The sequence below is a fragment of the Asterias amurensis genome, chromosome 6 (assembly GCF_032118995.1).
Source record: "Asterias amurensis chromosome 6, ASM3211899v1".
Lineage (NCBI taxonomy): Eukaryota > Metazoa > Echinodermata > Asteroidea > Forcipulatida > Asteriidae > Asterias > Asterias amurensis.
In genome coordinates this window covers 10,994,705-11,016,553 of record NC_092653.1, presented here as the reverse complement: position 1 = coordinate 11,016,553, position 21,849 = coordinate 10,994,705, and the positions used below count along the sequence as shown (strand labels likewise).

The following is a 21,849-nucleotide window of genomic DNA, read 5'->3' as shown; positions in this document are numbered from 1 at the left end:
AGGGTTTGAGTAATAATAGGGTGAGGATTAAGGTGAGAGTGAGGGTGAGGATTAAGGTGAGGGTGAGGGTGAGGATTAAGGTGAGGGTGAGGGTGAGGGTTAAGTTTATAGTTAGGGTTAGACAGACACCTCCCTAGAAAACCCATCACAAACATTGAGTGCAACATCACTAACTTAAGCTGGTTGGTCATACATAAAAGAAATTCACCTCAGTCAATCGAACATTCTTGTCAGTTTTGACGTTGTCTCTTTCTTCACCAACATACCCACGATAAAGAAGCATGCCTCATCACTAAACATCTAAAAGCTGATCCCACCATGACAAACCGCAAAGGCTTACTTATCAACAAGTCCACATTTTCTCATAACCTGTGTATCTTCAGAAAGCTGGGTCGCCCTGGGATCTGCTCATCCCTGGTCCTGGTGAATTTGCTCATATGAACTCTGTTCCAAGTCATCCACAACATTTGAACCCACTGTGCCATCAACACCTAGATAGCTTGTAGGACCACTTCACCACATCAAGACACCGCTGCAACTCAACCAATATCGAGCAGCGTGCAGAGGAGGAAACACTGCCGTCTGGAGTGCCCTGATGGACCCACAGACACGCTCCTGTAGATTGGTAAAAACCCAGCTCTCGTTCTCTTTACTGTGCAGCGTGCAGTGGAGGCAGCATTTGCCGTCTGGAGCGTCCCTGGACTCGCCGACACGCTCCCGTAGATTGGTGAAAACCCAGATCTCCTTCCCTTTACTGTGCAGCATGCAGTGGAGGCAGCACTGCCGTCTGGAGCGTCCCTGGACCCGCCGATATGCTCCTGTAGATTGGTCAAAACACAGCTCTACTCGTTCCTTTTATGTGAAGCGTGCAGTAGAGGCAGCACTGCCGTCTGGAGCGTCCCTGGACCCGCTGTCACAAGCTCCGGAGTACCCCTTTGGTATAAACCAAGCTCTCGTTCCCTTAGGGCAGCATGCTGGGAGGCAGCACTGCTGTCTCGTACCTTGTACTTATAATCGTGCCTTGCGATCCACCCCCACTATATTGCAAGAAATTATTGAGTAAATCAGTGGTCCAAGGATGACAATTATTTTCAAATCGCCATTCAGAAAAGCCGCTAGACCAAAGTGTTCATGGCCAAAAAGGGTCTTGTTGAATGCACAGATTTCCTTTGAAAAAAACAATAGAGTAGAACTGTGACTTTTTGTAAAGAGGCAAGGCCTTGTAGCAGTGACCAAGGTTGGTGGAGACCTCCACGTTGCATAATTGTTTAAGATTAAGTTTTGCGGTGTACAATTTGTCCCATCTGTTTCTACAAACAATATTTCTTGAAAAAATGTGTGCCGTTTTGTTTTCTTCAAAATTCATAGGTTGGCACTTAAGTCACCCAGTTTATAAACAGCATTAAGCCCTAAAATCAACAAATAAATCGAGGCTTAAAAACCAAAAAATGTTTTACTTTGAAAATTGAGTTGTTTTGCTTAGCCTAACAAATACTTCAAGACCACTATTTGTCAATAAAACCCATAAGCAGCATGTACTGATCAGTGCGAATGAGGAAGACTTGTGGTTTGAAAGTTTCTTTCACAATAATTGTCAATAAAACCCATAAGCAGCATGTACTGATCAGTGCGAATGAGGAAGACTTGTGGTTTGAAAGTTTCTTTTACAATAATTGCCAATAAAAGTGTAATTGGTAGGCCTATAGAGAAAATATTTTTAGAAGTAAAATATAACTAAAAGTAGGTACACAGGAAATCCAATGGGGACCCAGCGGTTCTGTCATAAAACTGTTTTTATTTCTTTATTCTTTTTGTTATTTATTTATTTATTTACTTGTTTGTTTATTTATTTAGTTATTCATTTATTTATTTATCTATAAAAATCTCTTTATATTCAATTATTTATTTATCTATAAATATCTCTTGATTTTTTTTCTTTTTTCTTGTACTTTTTAATTCATTTATTTGTTGAGGGGCCTATTTATTTTTTGTTAATATAATTTTTGTTTCTTTCACAATAATTGTCAATAAAAGTAAAGTTGGTAGGCCTGTAGAGAAATTATTTTTAGAAGTAAAATATTAGTAAAAGTAGGTAAAGAGGAAATCCCATGGGGACCCAGCGGTTTGCTAATAAAACTGTTTTTATTTCTTTATTCTTTTTGTTATTTATTTATTTATTTATTTTCTTGTTTGTTTATTTATTTAGTTATTTAGTTATTTAGCTATCTATAAATATCTCTTTATATTCAATTTATTATTTATCTATAAATATCTCTTGATTTTTTTATTTTTCTTGTACTTTTTTATTCATTTATTTGTTGAGGGGCCTATTTATTTTGTATTAATATAGTTGTCTCTCTTCTTTTTTTTCATGGTTAATTTTTTTCTCTTTTTGTACTATTAGGGGACCCTTTTAAACTTTTGTGTCGCTTACCAATTTTAAACTATTTAAATTTGTTGTAAGTAATAATTTGTTTGTTTAATTGTTGATGGGTAGAATTAATTATTTGCCTGTTGACAAACTGGCTTGAGTTTATGATGTGGTGTCGTGTAATGCCAATCTGTAGTTGGAGGATCTTGGTGAGATGTCTGGCCATGTTGTAGGTTGGTAAGCCCCTGGATGCCATGATGGGGCGGAAGGGAAATCAGGATTGTGTATCTTAGGTAGACCGAAGAAACAAGGGCAGGAGGATGTAGAGGTGTTGAAATGACAGTATATGGGTGTGCGATGGCTTGAGCCTGACAGAAAGATCAGAGCTGCTTGGTGATTTTGCATTCAATGACAGGGATAGAAGAGGTGGACAGGACCACACTCCACAATCAACCACAACCCTAACCCTAACACTGAACCTAACTCTAACCCTAACTCAAGTCTGCATCCCTCGTGCAAACCTCAAGAACACTAAGCTACCAAGACACAACCAAAGCAAACGAATGCCACTATCTAAGCTATACCTCAAGACCAATCAATCCATATCATGTCGGCCACTGTGGTCATATCCACCACAACTAGAACCATGAAATGACTGACATTCTGTCGACAAACACTAACAGACGCCTACCAAGAAACCCTATTCCCACCACAAAAATGCAAATCACCAGGCAAGCCACCATCACATCTATGTACTGTCATCCCAAGCCCTTTGCATCCTCCTGCCCTTGTTTCTTCGGTCAACCCAAGACACACAATCCTGTTTTCCACTCTGCCCCATCATGACATCCAGGGGATTACCAACCTCTAACATGGCTAGACGTATCAGCAAGATGCTCCACCCACCAAAAAAAAAATTGTTAAGTATCTTGGGTAACTTTTCTGGATCGATATAATGTCACGTGGTTTTTACTTATATGTTTGATTGATTATATATCTGTTTACTTGTACTTGTACCTTTAATGTTTAATCATCATATTTTGGGGATGTTATTTTTTACCTTTTATTGATTTTGCTTTTTGTGGTTAAATGATAATTGTTATTGTTGTAAAGAGCTTGGGAGCATTTTTTATGGATTGGTCGCGATATAAATGTGTTTAATCGTTATTTATTATTACTATTATGAGCAAACTGCTGGGTCGCCATGGTATCTCGTCTGTTCCTATTTTTAATTTTTTATTTTACATTTTTAAAGTACCATTTCTATAAATCCATTACACTTGTATAATATACACGTTTCTAGTTGGTTTCATTCTGGTCTTCCTTACACATTGGATCTTTGATGCTGCGTTTTCCGTAGTAGTTGTATGGTCCATTCTGCAACCATCACGTGAATTATACGCAAACAATGAAATTGAGCAGTTCCTCTTGGAGGGACACAAAAATTGATGCTGCATGACTGCATTTTTCAGATCCTTTTGTTGTTTGTAGTATTTTATATAATTTTGTTGTGGGTTTTAATTCGGAAATTTACTTTAAGTTGTGTTTTCTTATTGCTTTTCAGTTTGCTGTTAAGTGCTTTGGGAATATTTTATTATTATCATTATTATATCCACAACTAATAGGGTTTACATCCACGCTATGCATTTGATCCATCAACAATTTAGCCTTTATTTGTGGATGAGACAGATCCAAAAAGAGAACTCTAGCGTAAGGCGCTGTATAGTGTCAAGATGAGCATATGTTTTGTGCAGTAAGGTAATGACAGCATCTTCTACACCTTGTTTTGCTCTATAAGCAAACTGATGGATCGATCTTTAGTTTGTGACAAAAACATACATTTAATAATCTGCTAAAAACACTTCATAGGAATCGCAAAGGGCCATGGGTCAAAGACTATCGAGATAGGGAGTAAAAAAATGGGGCAACTGTGTTACACCTTCTCTGGGATGATCAATGCTTTGCAGAAAATGATGTATGCCAAAATCACCTATGTAGCCTCATCAGTGTAGCAGATGTTTTAAAGACCTCTCAATCCCTATAGGCCTACTAGAAGCATGCCTTTAGAGTAACCGTAGTTCTTACAAGTGGTTTAGATTGTTTTAATCATTGAACATACTTTGGTAGCAGTTGAACAGTGTTATGAACCGACGATACCAACCCGGCCTAGATCATCATGTAAGTTTTAAGGCCGTTGTCCAGTCTGTTTTGGATGGGCCTGCTTCCTCCCTGTGGCTGTCCTCCACCAGTAACCCTGTCCGTTAGGTCCGTTGCATTGATGCCAAGCAGTTGCATATCACTGGACATGGAGCTCTGCCACGTCTTGCGTGGTCAGCCGACAAGTGTGGCCCCACCAACAATTTACGTTGGTACATCTCTTGACCCAGTTGGCATCCTCCTTTCTCTCCACATGACCAAACCCCCTCAGCCTGTGCCTCCTCGATACGATGCCAATCCCCTCCACTCCGACTCTCCTCCTCAGCTCCTCACTTGACATCCCGTCAGACAGAGACACCCCACACATCCCCCTAATCATTCTCATCTCTGCTCGTTCCATCTACTGAATGTGCCACACCCTTGTGGGCCTGCCATGTTTCGCAGCCAACACCATACAGTTCTGGACACAGGTGGTGTAAACCTGGCCCTTCATCTTCAGGGACGGCCCCTTTTATGTAAACAAAAAAAGGGGCCAGCTCCCTGAACTTCTTCCATTCACTCCTCGTGCCTGATGATGTCAATGCTGCATCTGAATAGCTCATTTGAAAAACGACTCCACCATCTTAAATATGTAGCCGCAGATTTCCAGACCCGCTTTCTCTCTCTTCCGGCCAGTGATCTGACCATTACCCCGACATCTCTAGCAGAAGAACGTGATGCTAGCAGCCTGAAGGCTACCTTTCACCCAACTACATCACTGTGAACCCACTTCCTATACAATGTACTCTAGAATGGCTTTGCAGCTACACCCTACCCTCACACTACACACAGCCACAGTACGCACCAGAGCTCGTCATTGGTCCACTGCTGATTCAACTAACCATCACCATGGTCTTCCCAGCCTTTATCTTCAGACCATTAGTGTCCAGACAAGCTCTCCATGCTGCCATCTTTGCCTGTAACTGCTCTCTTGTCTCTGCTTGATGATAGTTTTATACAGTCCTTGCACATTTCCATAGCATTTGTCAAGCTTCCGTTCCGTTACCAAAACAGCAATTATTACGCACAAAGATAGAATATGAAAAGAAAACAAACATACATCTTGGGTTGACCAAAGATCCGAGGGCAGGATGATGCAGAGGGCTTAAGATGACAGTATGTGGGTTTCTGATTTTCTGATGGCTAGGAGACTGAATTAAAGATACCAAAAACTGGTTGGTGGTTTTGCATTCAATGTCTGGGATGGGGTTTCTTGGTAGGTATCCGCAAGTGTCAGTTGGTGTCTGTAAGTGAGTTAGGGTTAGAGTAACGTTTAGGGTAAGGATTAAAGGGTTAGGGTGAGGATTAAGGTGAGGGTGAGGATGAGGGTTAGGTTTATAGTTAGAGTTAGGCAGACACCTACCTAGAAAACCCATCACAGACATCAAATGCAACATCACTTAACTTAAAAGAAAATTCACCTCAGTCAATCCAACATTTTTGTCAGTTTTGACACAGTCTCTCTCTTCCCAACATACCCAAGTAAGAAGCATGTCTCATCGCCAAACAACGCCTACAAGTGCATCCCTTCATGACAGACCACACAAGCCTCACTTCTCAACAAGTCCACAATCTTCTCATAACCTGTGTATTTTCATCAAGCTGGGTCGCTTTTGGATCTCCATTTACACCCTGGTCCTGGCAGATTTGCTCATACATGTATGAACTCTTTTCCAACTGTCAACTGGATCCATCGAAAACATTGATCTTCGCCTCTGCTCTTCTATGTTGATGATACCTTTGAGGTTTGACCCAACTGCAAGGCAGTTCCTGCAACACCAAAAACACCAGCAGCCACTGATCAAATTCACAATGGAACAATAGGAGAACAACACCTTTTCTTTCCTTGATGATAAAGTCACCAGAAAAGCAGATGGCACCCTCGTCCATACAGTAGAGTACACCGGAAGCAGACATAATGACTGGTTTCCATACAACCCTTCATTCCATTACCCACACTTCAAGAACTCACTGTGCCATCAACACCTAGATAGCTTGTAGCATCATTTCACCACATCACACCGCTGCAACTCAACCAATATCGAGGAGCTTGCGGAGGAGGAAGCACTGTCGTCTAGAGCGTCCCTGATGGACCCGCCGACGCACTCCTGTAGATTGGTAAAAACCCAGCTCTCGTTCCCTTAACTGTGCAGTGGAAGCAGCATTGCCGTCTGGAGCGTCCTTGGACTCGCCGACACGCTCCCGTAGATTGGTAAAAACCCAGCTCTCCTTCCCTTTACTGTGCAGCATGCAGTGGAGGCAGCATTGCCGTCTTGGGCGTCCCTGGACTAGCCAACACGCTCCAGTAGATTGGTAAAAACCCAGCTCTCGTTCCCTTTACTGTGCAGTGGAAGCAGCATTGCCGTCTGGAGCGTCCTTGGACTCGCCGACACTCTCCTGGAGATTGGTAAAAACCCAGCTCTCCTTCCCTTTACTGTGCAGCGTGCAGTGGAGGCAGCATTGCCGTCTTGAGCGTCCCTGGACTCGCCGACACGCTCCAGTAGATTGGTAAAAACCCAGCTCGCGCTCCCTTTACTGTGCAGCGTGCAGTGGAGGCAGCATTGCCGTCTTGGGCGTCCCTGGACTCGCCGACACGCTCCAGTAGATTGGTAAAAACCCAGCTCTCGTTCCCTTTACTGTGCAGTGGAGGCAGCATTGCCGTCTTGAGCATCCCTGGACTCGCCGACACGCTTCCATAGATTAGTAAAAACCCAGCTCTCCTTCCCTTTAGGGAGGGTCTCTAAAGTCTGGAACGTTCCCGTCAAAACAGAACGTTCCCATATGAACGTTCCTTTTTCGGTGGATCGCGTCCGCATGCCCGTTGGGACACGGCGGCATGATATTTTGACCAATCCCTTGGGAACGTTCCAACGGGAACGATCTGCCTGGACGTCCAATGGGGAATGTTCGCACATTGCTAACTTGTGCTCGATTGCGTGCATATGTTTACACTCCATTGCATGAATTGCGTTGACTCAGTCATAGAGTAAACAAACAACAAAAAAAGATAGGTTCATAAACATATGTTTTTAACCAGTCTGAAACAATTCAACTACTTTTAAATATGTTCTCAATTTTGTTAGAATAATAAAGTCTATAATGTTCCGTTAGGTGACTCACGCTCCCCGCAATTTACTCAAATCGAGACTACCTTAATATATTATTAACGTTATTTCATAGTACAATATAGGATAGGAGGATAATCATACTTTACATAATTTCCACACTTCATAGATGTAGTGTCATTTTAAACCGCAGTTAAGTGGTGACCAATGACTGAGATTGTTTTAAATTTGATAAGTCTGGATAATCATGTATTTCAAGTCTGGGTAATCAGATATTAGTAGTTCGGGCAAACCTTAACCTTCCATCCTACCGACCGTCGTACACACATGTGCGGTATGTCGAAACACTTGCGTCGCCGAACCCAGTTTACACTACCCTTCAAATCAAAATAAACCTCTTCTTTTGCATCCAACTACAAACGTAAGTGCCAATCCATCTTCAAAATTTTTTTTTGTGTATTCATAGTGAAAACATCACTTACTGGAATTCAACAGCGAAATACGGGATCGAGACGCCATTTTGTTAGAAATTACACGTTCGCATACAGGTCGAGTTGAACGTCCAAACGGGGATATGCCCGCGATCCAGCGGGGACACGGAGTATGCCCGGCGGGTTGGTGATGTGTTCTCATTTGAACGTTCCAAGCGATCCGACTTTTGAGATGCTCCCTTACTGTGCAGCGAGCAGTGGAAGCAGCATTGCCGTCTGGAGCGTCCCTGGACTCGCCGACAAGCTCCCGTAGATTGGTAAAAACCCAGCTCTCGTTCCCTTTACTGTGCAGCGTGCAGTGGAGGCAGCACTGCCGTATAGAGCGCCCCTGGACTCGCCAACACTCTCTTGTAGATTGGTGACAACCCAGCTCTTGTTCCCTTTACTGTGCAGCGTGCAGTGGAGGCAGCACTGCCATCCGAAGCGTCCCTGTACTCGCCGACACGCTCCTGTAGATTGGTAAAAAACCCCAGCTCTCATTTCCTTTACTGTGCAGCGTGCAGTGGAGGCAGCACTGCCGTCTTGAGCATCCCTGGACTCGCCGACAAGCTCCCGTAGATTGGTAAAAACCCAGCTCTCGTTCCCTTTACTGTGCAGCGTGCAGTGGAGGCAGCACTGCCGTCTGAAGCATCCCTGGACTCGCCGACACGCTCTTGTAGATTGGTGAAAACCCAGCTCTCGTTCCCTTTTCGGTGCAGCATGCAGCAGAGGCAGCATTGCCGTCTTGAGCGTCCCTGGACTACCCGACACGCTCCTGTAGATTGGTGAAAACCCAGCTCTCGTTCCCTTTTCAGTGCAGCATGCAGTGGAGGCAGCATTGCCGTCTTGAGCGTCCCTGGACTCGGTGACACACTCCTTTAGATTGGTGAAAACCCAGCTCTCTTTCCCTTTACTGTGCAGCTTGCAGTGGAGGCAGCATTGCTGTCTGGAGAGTCCCTGGACTCGCCGACACGCTCCTGTAGATTAGTAAAAACCCAGCTCTCGTTCCCTTTACTGTGCAGCATGCAGTGGAGGCAGCACTGCTGTCTGGAGCGTCCCTGATGGAGCCGCCGACACGCTCCTGTATATTGGTAAAAACACAGCTCTACTCGCTCCCTTTACTGTGCAGCGTGCAGTAGAGGCAGCACTGCTGTCTGGAGCGTCCCTGGACCCGCTGTCACAAGCTCCTGCGCGCCCCTTTGGTATAAACCAAGCTCTTGTTCCCTTAGGGCAGCATGCTGGGAGGCAGCACTGCCGTCTCGTACCTTGTACTCACAATCGTGCCTTGCGATCCACCCCCACTATATTGTGAGAAATTATCGAGTAAATCAGTGGTCCAAGGATGACAATTATTCTCAATTCGCCGTTAAGAAAAGCCGCTAGACCAAAGTGTTCATAAATATGGACAAAAAACGGTTTTGTTGAACGCACAGATTTCCTTTGAAAAAACTGTGAAGTATGGAACTGTGACCTTTTGTGATCCATTCATCTAGGAATAAAAACGAGGCCAGGCCTTGTGTAGCGGCGAACAAGGTTGGTGGATAGGACTATTGGTGGAGTCCTCCACGTTGCATAATTATTTTTTTTAAAGATTAAGTTTTGCGTTGTACAATTTGTCCCGTCTGTTTCTACAAACTATTTCTTGAAAAAATGTGTGCCGTTTTGTTTTCTTCAAAATTGATAGGTTGGCACATAAGTCCCTCAGTTTATAAACAGCATAAAACCCCTAAATCAACAAATAAATAGCGGCTTATAAACCAAAAAGTGTTTTACTTTGAAAATTGAGTTGTTTTATTTGGCCAAACAAATACTTCAAGACCACCATTGTCAATAAAACCCATACGCAGCATGTACTGATCAGTGCGAATGAGGAAGACTTGTGGTTTGAAAGTTTCTTTCACAATAATTGCCAATAAAAGTGTAATTGGTAGGCCTATAGAGAAATTATTTTAGAAGTAAAATACTAGTTAAAGTAGGTAAAGAGGAAATCCCATGGGGACCCAGCGGTTTGCTCATAAAACTGTTTTCATTTCTTTATTCTTTTTGTTATTTATTTATTTATTCACTTGTTAGTTTATTTCTTTATTTCTTTATTTCTTTATTTATTTTTTTATTTATTTATCTATTAATATCTCTTTATATTCAATTAATTATTTATCTATAAATATCTCTTGATTTTTTTTATTTTACTTGTACTTTTTTATTCATTTATTTGTTGAGGGGCCTATTTATTTTTTGTTACTTTTTTTCTCTTTTTATACTATTAGGGGACCCTTTTAAACTGTTGTGTCGCTTGCCAATTTCAAACTATTTAAATTTGTTGTAAGTAGTAATGTTTTGTTTAATTGTTGATGGGTAGAACTAATTATTTGCCTGTTGACAAACTGGCTTGAGTTGATGATGTGGTGCCATGTGAGGTCGATTAGCAGTTCGAGGATCTTGGTGAGATGTCTGGCCATGTTGTAGGTTGGTAAGCCCCTGGATGCCATGATGGGGCGGAAGGGAAATCAGAATTGTGTACCTTAGGTTGACTGAAGAAACAAGGGCAGGAGGATGCAGAGGTTTTGAAATGACAGTATGGGTATGCGATGGCTTGAGCCTGACAGAAAGATCAGAGCTGCTTGGTGATTTTGCATTCAATGACAGTCCACAATCAACCACAACCCTAACCTTAACCCTAACACTGAACCTAACCCTAACCCTAACTCAAGTCAGCATCCTGATCCTGCAAACCTCAAGAACACTAAGCTACCAAGATATATCTAAGCTATACCTCAAGACCAATCAATCCATATCATGCCGGCTACTGTGGTCATATCCACCACAACTAGAACCAAAAGGTGACTGACATTCTGTCGACCAACACTAACAGACGCCTACCAAGAAACCCTATTCCCACCACAAAAATGCAAGATCACCAGGCAAGCCATCATCACAACTATGTACTGTCATCCCAAGCCCTTTGCATCCTCCTGCCCTTGTTTCTTCGGTCAACCCAAGATACATAATCCTGATGTTCCCCTCTGCCCCATCATGACATCCAGGGGCTTAACAACCTCTAACATGGCTTGATGTATCAGCAAGATGCTCCACCCACAACTCATTGTATTTTGCCTTCCCCTTTTTTCATTTACTGGTTGCATTAAAAAGAATTGTTAAGTATCTTGGGTAACTTTTCTGGATCGATATATTTTACGTGGTTTTTACTAATATGTTTGATTTATTATATATCTGTTTACTTGTACTTGTACCTTTAATGTTTAATCATCATATTTTTTTGATGTTATTTTTTACCTTTCATTGATGATGCTTTTTGTGGTTAAACAATCATTTTTATTGTTGTAAAGCGCTTGGGAGCATTTTTTATGGATTTGGCGCGATATAAATGTGTTTAATTATTATTTATTATTACTATTATGAGCAAACTGCTGGGTCGCCATGGTATCTCGTCTATTCCTATTTTTGTAATAAATATTTTACATTTTTAAAGTACCATTTCTATAAATCAATTACACTTGTATAATATACACGTTTCTAGTGGATTTCATTATGGTCTTCCTTACACACTTGATCTTTGATACTGCGCTTTCCGTAGTAGTAGTTGCATGGTCCATTCTACAACCATCACGTGAATTATACGCAAACAATGAAAATGAGCAATTCCTCTTGGAGGGACACAAAAATTGATGCTGCATGACTTATGCAGAATCATTTACAAATTTCAACGCTGTTTGTGATAACATAAGAAGTAACATTTGGCACTGTGGTTACACAAATAAGTGCCTTTGCATAGATTAACAAAATTGACGCAATCTGTACTGACCTGATTCCATTCTTCTTCTTGCAAGCTTGAGTGTAGATCCGACCTTGACACGAACAATGATAATGCTTGATTTCCCATCAAACAAGAAGCACACAAAGTCATGCATCTTGGTATAGTTCAACCAAATCTGCAAATGAAGTATGAGAACTTCCATTGAATGGGCAAGTTGTGAATTTAAATTTCTGTGATGAACAAACAGAGGCAGTATAAAAGAACCACAATAGGAGATAAACATATGTCTGCACTCATAATGGGCTCTTCCACTAGGGGGACAACCTTAGAAAGGTATGGTGCCTGCCTATGACCCCCAGGAAAAAAAGGAGATTTTAGGCATAAATTTCCAGTACCCTCTCCCTCTTTGTATGAGGGAAATGAAGCTTAGCAATGTAGGTGCCTGCCTGTGACCCCCGTGAAAAAGGGAGATTTTGAGCATGATTTCCAGTACCCTCTATCCCTATTCTTATGAGGGTAACAAAGCATAGCAAAGTAGGTGCCTGCCTGTGCACGCAGCACAATGGATAAACTGGATAAAACATGTTCATAGCCAATGTAAGGACAAATTGACAAACATTTTGCTCAGAGCACTTTGATGCTACTTATTAGCAGCATCTACGTGCAGATATGACATTGCTGATGCAACAAATAATGATCAAAGGTTTGTTATTAACACCCTATTTCTTTCTCTAAGATACTTCATACACAAGTAGGTATTCTCCTGTTTCATCTGCACTCATGTCTGTCTAGACTTGTGCCTTTTTCAATTCTTGTTTCATCTTTTACTAATGATTTGTTGTAATGATAACTCTTAGCAGTATTACCTGAGCGTCCCTTGTTGCTAGACAACATCAGTTGAAGATGTTTTTAAACATCTCATCATTCTCCTATCTTTTCAGGCCATGTCTCTTTCTGCAACTTGTCCTGTGTGTCTTGAAGGATGATGGCAATGATTCCACTACAGTAAAGCTTCATGACATCAAATGGCACTTTATCGGCTTGAGTCTCGTCAACAGCCATTGCATGAGGCCCTGCTGGGCTGCCTCCCTGCTCATCTTCTTTTGTCCTATTCCGAACGATTCCTGCAAGTGCATATAAAAAAGAAATGGGGTTTGAACGAGGACAAAATTTACGGGAACAGGACTTGCAAGTCCAGCGCCAGTAAATTTGCCTTGTTCAACCAACATTTATTTTAGATCTTTTGGTTTGTTACCTAATAAGTAAAATAAAGAGTACAAAACATGATGGAAAACCTTTTTGACCCAATTCACCTGACATCATTCAAAGAGCGTTGAATTGCTTGGATTGTCATTTTGAGTTTAAATCTCATTTCATCAGCGTAACTGGGAAATAGAGGGCGCCATCACTTTTGCGCAATTCGACTGTTGCACAAAGTGTGTTTGTGCACTAAATTAGATTGCGCGCACGTCGCAGTGATTCCTGTAGGAGACCAGGCATGTGCATGACAAACTACGGAGGTACAAGTACCTGCGCAAAATTGTAATAATTATTTAAATTGATTAACGAACTTGAGTAAATATTCATAAATCTAGTGAACAAGTTACCCACAAGCAATCATTTGGCCAAAAACGGTTTGTTTATGGGCTTTTTCGAGGCCATTGGTAAAGCGTGGGGAATGCAAAAATGTGTATCATTCACTTCATCGATATTCGACCTGAATGGAATTGTCGACAAATTGCGCAACTTTTTGAAGAGAGCCACACAATAAGTTTGTGAACGTGCGTATTGTGTTGGAGTCTATCAACGGCCAATCACAGCGTGCGGATTGTTTATGCACTGTGCATGCAGTGGCTATTTCCATGTATCGACGTCGACGGTGTGCGTGGTGTGTGTCATATGAACCATTAGGCCATCTGTACATCATGTTTTATATTTGTTTACGATCACATTTCTGATGCTGTAGTTTTGAAGTCGGTTTTGGCTTGTCAGGTACTCGCTTGATCTTATTAAATGCATGCATACAGTGGGTAATTCCATGTATCGACGTCAACAGTGTGCGTGGTGTGTGTCATATGAACCATGTGGCTGTGTGTACATCATATTTTAATGTTTGTTTATGCTTGCATATCTGATGCTGTAGTTTTAAAGTCGGTATTGGCTTGTCAGGTACTTGTTTGATCTTATTAAATGCAGTCTAAAAATAGTCTCTCTGTCCTTTTTTTTGGCAGGGCGGCCTAAATTTTAGGAGGGCGGTCTGCCCTCTGCCAATTGACGTGTGTGGAGAACACTGGGCTCAGTATGGAAACCTACTGAGGACAGACAGATACCATCAGAGAGTAGGCTAGAGTATTAGATACAGGAATGAAACAACACAAGGAAGGAAAAGAATGGCTCAGTAAGGTATTCTACTAAGGACAGTGTCCACACATCTAACTGACATTAGTTAAACTTCCCATAATCAGCTTTACTGCATCCGGAGAAGAGGTTTCCAAATTTGAGTTGAGATCATGAACTTTAGCAGCAACATCTACGTTGGCTGAAGGGCTGCCCTTACAAAAAATTTCCCATGGGATTCCCATTGTGAATTGGGCATGGGAAACCCATGGGGATATGCCATGGGAAATTGTATATAAAATTATATAATCATACATATTTTGAAGTGATTCCACCGCTGGTACATGCAGTTGGATTACATGAACTAGCCCGACTGGAACAAGAGGGTGCTAGTGTTACCAAATAAACAAAAATTGTACCGGGCAGCTTGCCACAGATAAAAGAGGGGCAGCTTGCCCAGCCTCTAGGTATAAGGGGCAGCTTGCCCAGCGTATATATGCATATTGCCATAGGGGGCAGCTTGCCCAGTCTAATGCCATAGATTAAATGAGGGGCAGCTTACCCAGCCTCTACATATAGGGGCAGCTTGCCCAGCCTATACACATATTGCCATATGTAGGGGGCAGCTTGCCTAGCCTATTGCCACAGATGAATGAGGGGGCAGCTTGCCCAGCCTCTACATATTTCCATAGGGGCAGCTTGCCCAGCCTATGCATATTGCCATAGAAGATGAGGGAACAGCTTGCCGACTCAACCTATAAACAGTAATGTTTTAAAATAAGCCTACCAGGCTTAGAATTATTGTTCAATAAAAGAGGTGACAGCTTGCCTGCCGCTGTAAAACACTAACAGTGTTTCTAAAAGCAACGATATAAAGTTATATAATCATACATCATTTAGAGTGATTCCACCGCTGGTACATGCGGTCATGAACTAGCCCGACTGGAACAAGAGGGTGCTAGTGTTACCAAATAAACAAAACAACGTAAACAAAAGGTACCGGCCCGGATTACTTAAGTACCGGCCCGGATAAAAAGCAGCTTGCCCACCTCTATGAATATCTTGCCCAGCCTATATACATATTGCCATAGGGGGCAGCTTGCCCAGCCTATGCATAATGCCAAAGATAAGATGAGGGGGCACTTTGCCGACTCTACCTATAACACTAAACAGCAGTGTTTAAAAAGAAGTCCAACCAGGCTTCAAATGATTGTTCAATAAAAGAGGTGGCAGCTTAACCACCCCTATAAAACACTAACAGCAGTGTTTCTAAAAGCAACGATATAAAATTATATAATCATACAACATTTAAAGTGATTCCACCGCTGGTACATGCAGTTGGATAACATGAACTAGCCCGACTGGAACAAGAGGGTGCTAGTGTTACCAAATACACATAACAACGTTAACAAAGTGTACCGGGCCCAGATTACTTGGCAGCTTGCCATAGATAAAAAGAGGGGGCAGCTTGCCCAGCCTCTGCGTATAGAGCGCAGCTTTTGCCCAGCCTATATACAGTACATATTGCCATAGGGGGCAGCTTGCCCAGCCTAATGCCATAGATTAAATGAGGGGGCAGCTTGCCCAGCCTATATACATATTGCCGTAGGGGCAGCTTGCCCAGCCTATATACATATTGCCGTAGGGGCAGCTTGCCCAGCCTATACACATATTGCCATATGTAGGGGGCAACTTGCCAAGCCTATTGCCACAGATAAATGAGGGGGCAGCTTGCCCAGCCTCTACATATTTCCGAAGGGGCAGCTTGCCCAGCCTATGCATATTGCCATAGATAAGATGAGGGGGCAGCTTGCCGACTCAACCTCTAAACAGTAGTGTTTTAAAATAAGCCTGCCAGGCTTAGAATGATTGTTCAATAAAAGAGGTGACAGCTTGCTTGCCCCTGTAATACACTAACAGTGTTTCTAAAAGCAACGATATGAATTATATAATCATACAACATTTAAAGTGATTCCACCGCTGGTACATGCGGTTGGATTACATGAACTAGCCCGACTGGAACAAGAGGGTGCTAGTGTTACAAAATAAACATAACATCGTTAACAAAATGTACCCGGCATCATTACTTGGCAGCTTGCCATATGTAGATAAAAAGAGGGGGCAGCTTGCCCAACTCTACGAACAGGGGCATCTTGCCCAGCCTATATACATATTGCCATAGGGGGCAGCTTGCCCAGCCTATGCATAATGCCAAAGATAAGATGAGGGGGCACTTTGCCGACTCTACCTATAACACTAAACAGCAGTGTTTAAAAAGAAGGCCAACCAGGCTTAAAATGATTGTTCAATAAAAGAGGTGGCAGCTTAACCACCCCTATAAAACACTAACAGCAGTGTTTCTAAAAGCAACGATATCAAATTATATAATCATACAACAAAAGTGATTCCACCGCTGGTACATGCGATTGGATTACATGAACTAGCCCGACTGGAACAAGAGGGTGCTAGTGTTACCAAATAAACATAACCTAAAAAAAGTGTACCGGGCCAGATTACTTGGCAGCTTGCCATAAATAAAAGAGGGGGCAGCTTGCCCAGCCTCTAGATATAAGGGGCAGCTTGCCCAGCCTATATACATGTTGCCATAGGGGTAGCTTGCCCAGCCTATTGCCACAGATAAATGAGGGGGCAGCTTGCCGAGCCCACATATTTCCATAGGGGGCAGCGCCCAGCCTATGCAAAATGCCATAGATAAAATGAGGGGGCAGCTTGCCCAGCCTCTACATATAGGGGGCATCTTGCCCAGCCTACATACATATTGCAGCTTTCCCAGCCTATTGCCACAGATAAATGAGGGGGCAGCTTGCCCAGCCTACATATTGCCATAGGGGACAGCTTGCCCAGCCTAGATGCATAATGCCATAGATAAAATGAGGGGGCAGCTTGCCCAGCCTCTTGTATAGGGGGCATCTTGCCCAGCCTATATACATATTGCTATAGGGGGCAGCTTGCCCAGCCTATTCATATTGCCACGGATAAAAAGAGGGGGCATCTTGCCCAGCCTCTACGTATAGGGGGCATCTTGATGCCCAGCCTATATACATAGTGCCATAGGGGGCAGCTGGCCCAGCCTATTGCCACAGATAAAAAGAGGGGGCAGCTTACCCAGCCTCTACGTATAGGGGGCATCTTGCCTAGCCTATACATATTGACATAGAGGGCAGCTTGCCCAGCCTACTGCCATAGATAAACTGAAGGGGCAGCTTGCCCAGCCTTCATATTTCCATAGGGGCAACTTGCTCAGCCTGTGCATAATTTCATAGGTAAGATGAGGGGGCAGTTTGCCCACTCTACCTATAACACTAATTAAAACAGCAGTGTTTTAAAATAAGCCTACCAGGCTGAAAATGATTAAGGCAATCAACTCAAACATTGGTGCCAAAAAGAACAAACAATCTGGGATTCGGCCACTGAGTACAAAGAGTGTTCAACAGCTGATGGACATGAAAATAACGTTTGCCTCCACAACCATACTGTACCATGACCCTCCAGCCGGCAACCAAGCCCTTAGGACGCTCTGCGTAACAGTCGCCCACAATCCAAACACTACCTGCTGAAACACACTGCCATAGGGGGCAGCCAGCCTATTGCCATAGATAACATAAGGGAGCAGCTTGCCCAATCCTCCACATATTGCCATAGGGGCAGCTTGCCACGCCTATATTGCCATAGATAAAAAAGAGAGGGCAGCTTGCCCAAGCCTCTATAGGTCTACATATTTCCATAGGAGCAGCTTGCCCAGCCTCTACATATTTCCATAGGGGGCAGCTTGCACAGTCTCCTTTTTTCTCATAGGGGACAGCTTTCCCAGCCTCTACATATTTCCATAGGGGGCAGCTTGCCCACTCTACCTATAACACTAATTAAAAAGGAGTGTTTTAAAATGAGCCTATGGGCTTAAATTATAAAATTTTTGTCGATAAAAGAGGTGGCAGCATGCCCGTCCCTATAAAAAACTAACGGCAGTGTTTCTAAAAGCTATGTACAATTACATAGTCATACAATTTTTAAAAAGTGATTCCACCGCTGGTACATGCGGTTGGATTACATGAACTAGCCCAACAGGAACATGAGGGTGCCAGTGTTGCCAAATAAACATAATGGAAAATTGAAGAGAGCCACACAATAAGTTGTGAACGTGCGTATTGTGTTGGAGTCTATCAACGGCCAATCACAGCGTGCGGATTGTTTATGCACTGTGCATGCAGTGGGTATTTCCATGTATCGCATCGACGATGTGGGTGGTGTGTATCATATTATCCATGTGGTCTGTACATCAAGTTTAAACGTTTGTTTACGATCACATTTCTGATGCTGTAGTTTTGAAGTCCGTTTTGGCTTGTCAGGTACTCGCTTGATCTTATTAAATGCACGCATGCAGTGGGTATTTCCATGTATCGCATCGACAGTGTGGGTGGTGTGTGTCATATGAGCCATCTGTACATCATGTTTAATGTTTGTTTACGATCGCATTTGTGATGCTGTAGTTTTGAAGTCGGTTTTGGCTTGTCAGGTACTCGCTTGATCTTATTAAATGCACGCATGCAGTGGGTATTTCCATGTATCGCATCGACAGTGTGGGTGGTGTGTGTCATATGAGCCATGTGGCCATCTGTACATCATGTTTAAACGTTTGTTTACGATCGCATTTCTGATGCTGTAGTTTTGAAGTCGGTTTTGGCTTGTCAGGTACTCGCTTGATCTTATTAAATGCACGCATGCAGTGGGTATTTCCATGTATCGCATCGACAGTGTGGGTGGTGTGTGTCATATGAGCCATGTGGCCATCTGTACATCATGTTTAAACGTTTGTTTACGATCGCATTTCTGATGCTGTAGTTTTGAAGTCGGTTTTGGCTTGTCAGGTACTCGCTTGATCTTATTAAATGCACGCATGCAGTGGGTATTTCCATGTTTCGACGTCGACGGTGTGGGTGGTGTGTGTCATATGAGCCATGTGGCCATCTGTACATCATGTTTTAACGTTTGTTTACGATCGCATTTCTGATGCTGTAGTTTTGAAGTCGGTTTTGGCTTGTCAGGTACTCGCTTGATCTTATTAAATGCACGCATGCAGTGGGTATTTCCATGTTTCGACGTCGACGGTGTGGGTGGTGTGTGTCATATGAACCATGTAGCTGTGTGTACATCATGTTTTAACGTTTGTTAACGATCGCATTTCTGATGCTGTAGTTTTGAAGTCGGTTTTGGTATGTCAGGTACTTGTTTGATCTTATAAATGCGGTCTAATAATAGTCTCTAGCTCTGTCCTTGTTTTGGCAGGGCGGCCAATAATTTTAGCAGGGCGGCCTAAATTTTAGGAGGGCGGTCCTGCCAATTTACGTGTGTCGAGAACACTGCTTTATGGCTTACGTCCAAACCCCAACAAGGGACGTCACTATAAGGCAAGTATCAAAATTATTGCCCAACAACAATGCAGTAGCGGACGGCAATAACAACACTGTAGTAAGCACCATGAATTGCAGCACAGCTCTGTTACACTGCAGGGTCTGGGTCTTCTGCCGCGAATAACGTATTTTATCGTTTATGCGATAATATGAATTATCATTATTGTACTCCATCTCCGTATCAAAATGGTACAGCCCGTAAATGACCTACATTGCGCGCACTCTCCCCGTTGCATGCACAGTGGCAAATCGCTCCATGCTTACTATGTGCCGTTATGATCATTTATTAGGTTTCCGGGTGGGTACATTTTAATTAATTATTGTTGCACATGTAGGTGCCCGTCAGCTACCACCTTTAGTTTAAGGCTAATTATAGCAATGTCTCCCAATTTTCAAATATATACTCATATAACTTGTTTTACCTGTGAGTTTGCAAAGTTCTATGCTTTTGTGTGTGTATGTTTTGATGTAATGCCTTTGCGGGTTTATTTATACTCTCTATTCTCTAAACATGCTTTTGTGTGTGTTAGTATGATTTAACCCGTTTATTGTAAATTTATATTTTGTTAACTTTGTAAAAACTTTGTAACGGTGAAAGGTGTCAACCCTTCTGTTGTTTTTTATTCCAATAAACCAATCCTAATTAATTATATCGAGTTGATAGCTTTTGCTTATGGCCTCTCTTGATCCATGTGAATTGTACGTCCTATTGACCCCTTGCACGCGCGTCACACGCGCGACGACTGATGCCACGCTCACCATGTTGGTGGTTAATAGGTTTGTGTGTAAAAGCACGTCGCCTAACATGCACACTTGTCTATATAACACACGTTGACCTTGACCACCAAAATGGCGCATCCAAGATTATTCTGATGATGACGTCAGGTTAATTGGGTCAGTAAAATGTATGACATACATGTAGTATAGTTTAGCATTAACTGTGTATGTACGCGTGAGTAATCTTATGAATCTACACTTTTTATGAGAACTCTAATTGATTGAACTATTCATAATCAATGGCTTTTGGTGGAAATAGTTTTTAAAAGTCAGAGAATAGACACCAAAGTGTAGACTCATGAAAACAAATCTACACTTTCACATCCATTCTCGTCAAAGTTTTTGCATAATTATTGTCACTAATGGCATTACACGATTTTATGTTAGGCTTTATTTTGGTTTCCTCACTGATAGCCCTTGTTGAATTCAAGTGTAATTTGAGGCAAATTCTTTGTGACAGATTTATAAGCAGCATGTGCTGATCAGTGTGAACTGTGACCTGTTGTTTGAAAGTTTCTTTCAAAATAACAGTGTAATTGGTAGGCCTAATATAGAAATTATACTTACAAAATATAAAATATTTTTAAAAAGTAGGTACAGAACTGGTCAATGTTTTGGAAGTTTGATGGAGATGCGCAGATAATTAAAAGGCTGTGGACTTGTTTAGGAATTCTAGGCTTGTGCGGTCTTTCATGATGGGATCAACTAGTAGTAGGCATTGTTTGGCGATGAGCCATGCTTCTTTCTTCAGTATGTTGGTGAAAAGAGAGACTACTTAAAAACTAACAAGAATGTCAGATTGACTGAGGTGAATATCCTTTATGAAGTTGACAAACTGGCTTGAGTTGATGATGAGGTGTGTGAAGCAAATTAGCAGTAGGAAGATCTTGGTGAAATGTCAGGCCATGTTGTATGTTGGTAAGCCCCTGGATGCCATGATGGGGCGGAAGGGAAATCAGGATTGTGTATCTTGGGTTGACCAAAGAAACAAGGGCAGGAGGATGCAGAGGGCTTGAAATGACAGTAAAAGGGCGTGTCGATGGCTTGAGCCTGACGGAAAGATCAGAGCTGCTTGGTGATTTTGCATTCAATGGCAGGGATGGAAGAGGTGGACAGGACAACAGTCCACAATCAACCACAAACCTTACCCTAACCCTAACACTGACCCAAACTCTAACCCTAACTCAAGTCCGCATCCTGATCCTGCAAAACCTCAAGAACACTAAGCTACAAAGACACAACTAAAGCAAACGAATGCCACCATCTAAGCTATCCCTAAAGACCATACAATCCATATCCTGTGGCCATATCCATCTCCGACTATGACCACGAGGTGACTGACACTCTGTCGACCAAAACTAACAGACGCCTACCAAGAAACCCTATCATTAAAAGCAAGATCACCAGGCAAGCCATCATCACAACTATG

At 42.4% G+C, this 21,849-nt stretch overlaps 1 protein-coding gene across 1 annotated transcript in view; it reads right to left on the bottom strand.

The window, feature by feature from the left end:
- Window positions 1-21,849, bottom strand: part of LOC139938601 (uncharacterized) — an 80,285-nt gene that overhangs the window by 55,764 nt on the left and 2,672 nt on the right. Inside the window, exons 3-4 of the mRNA XM_071934192.1 lie at window positions 12,744-13,001; window positions 11,926-12,052 (exon numbers count right to left, since the gene is read on the bottom strand). The gene's annotated coding sequence lies outside the window, so the exon portion shown is untranslated. The remainder of the gene's footprint in view (window positions 1-11,925; window positions 12,053-12,743; window positions 13,002-21,849) is intronic.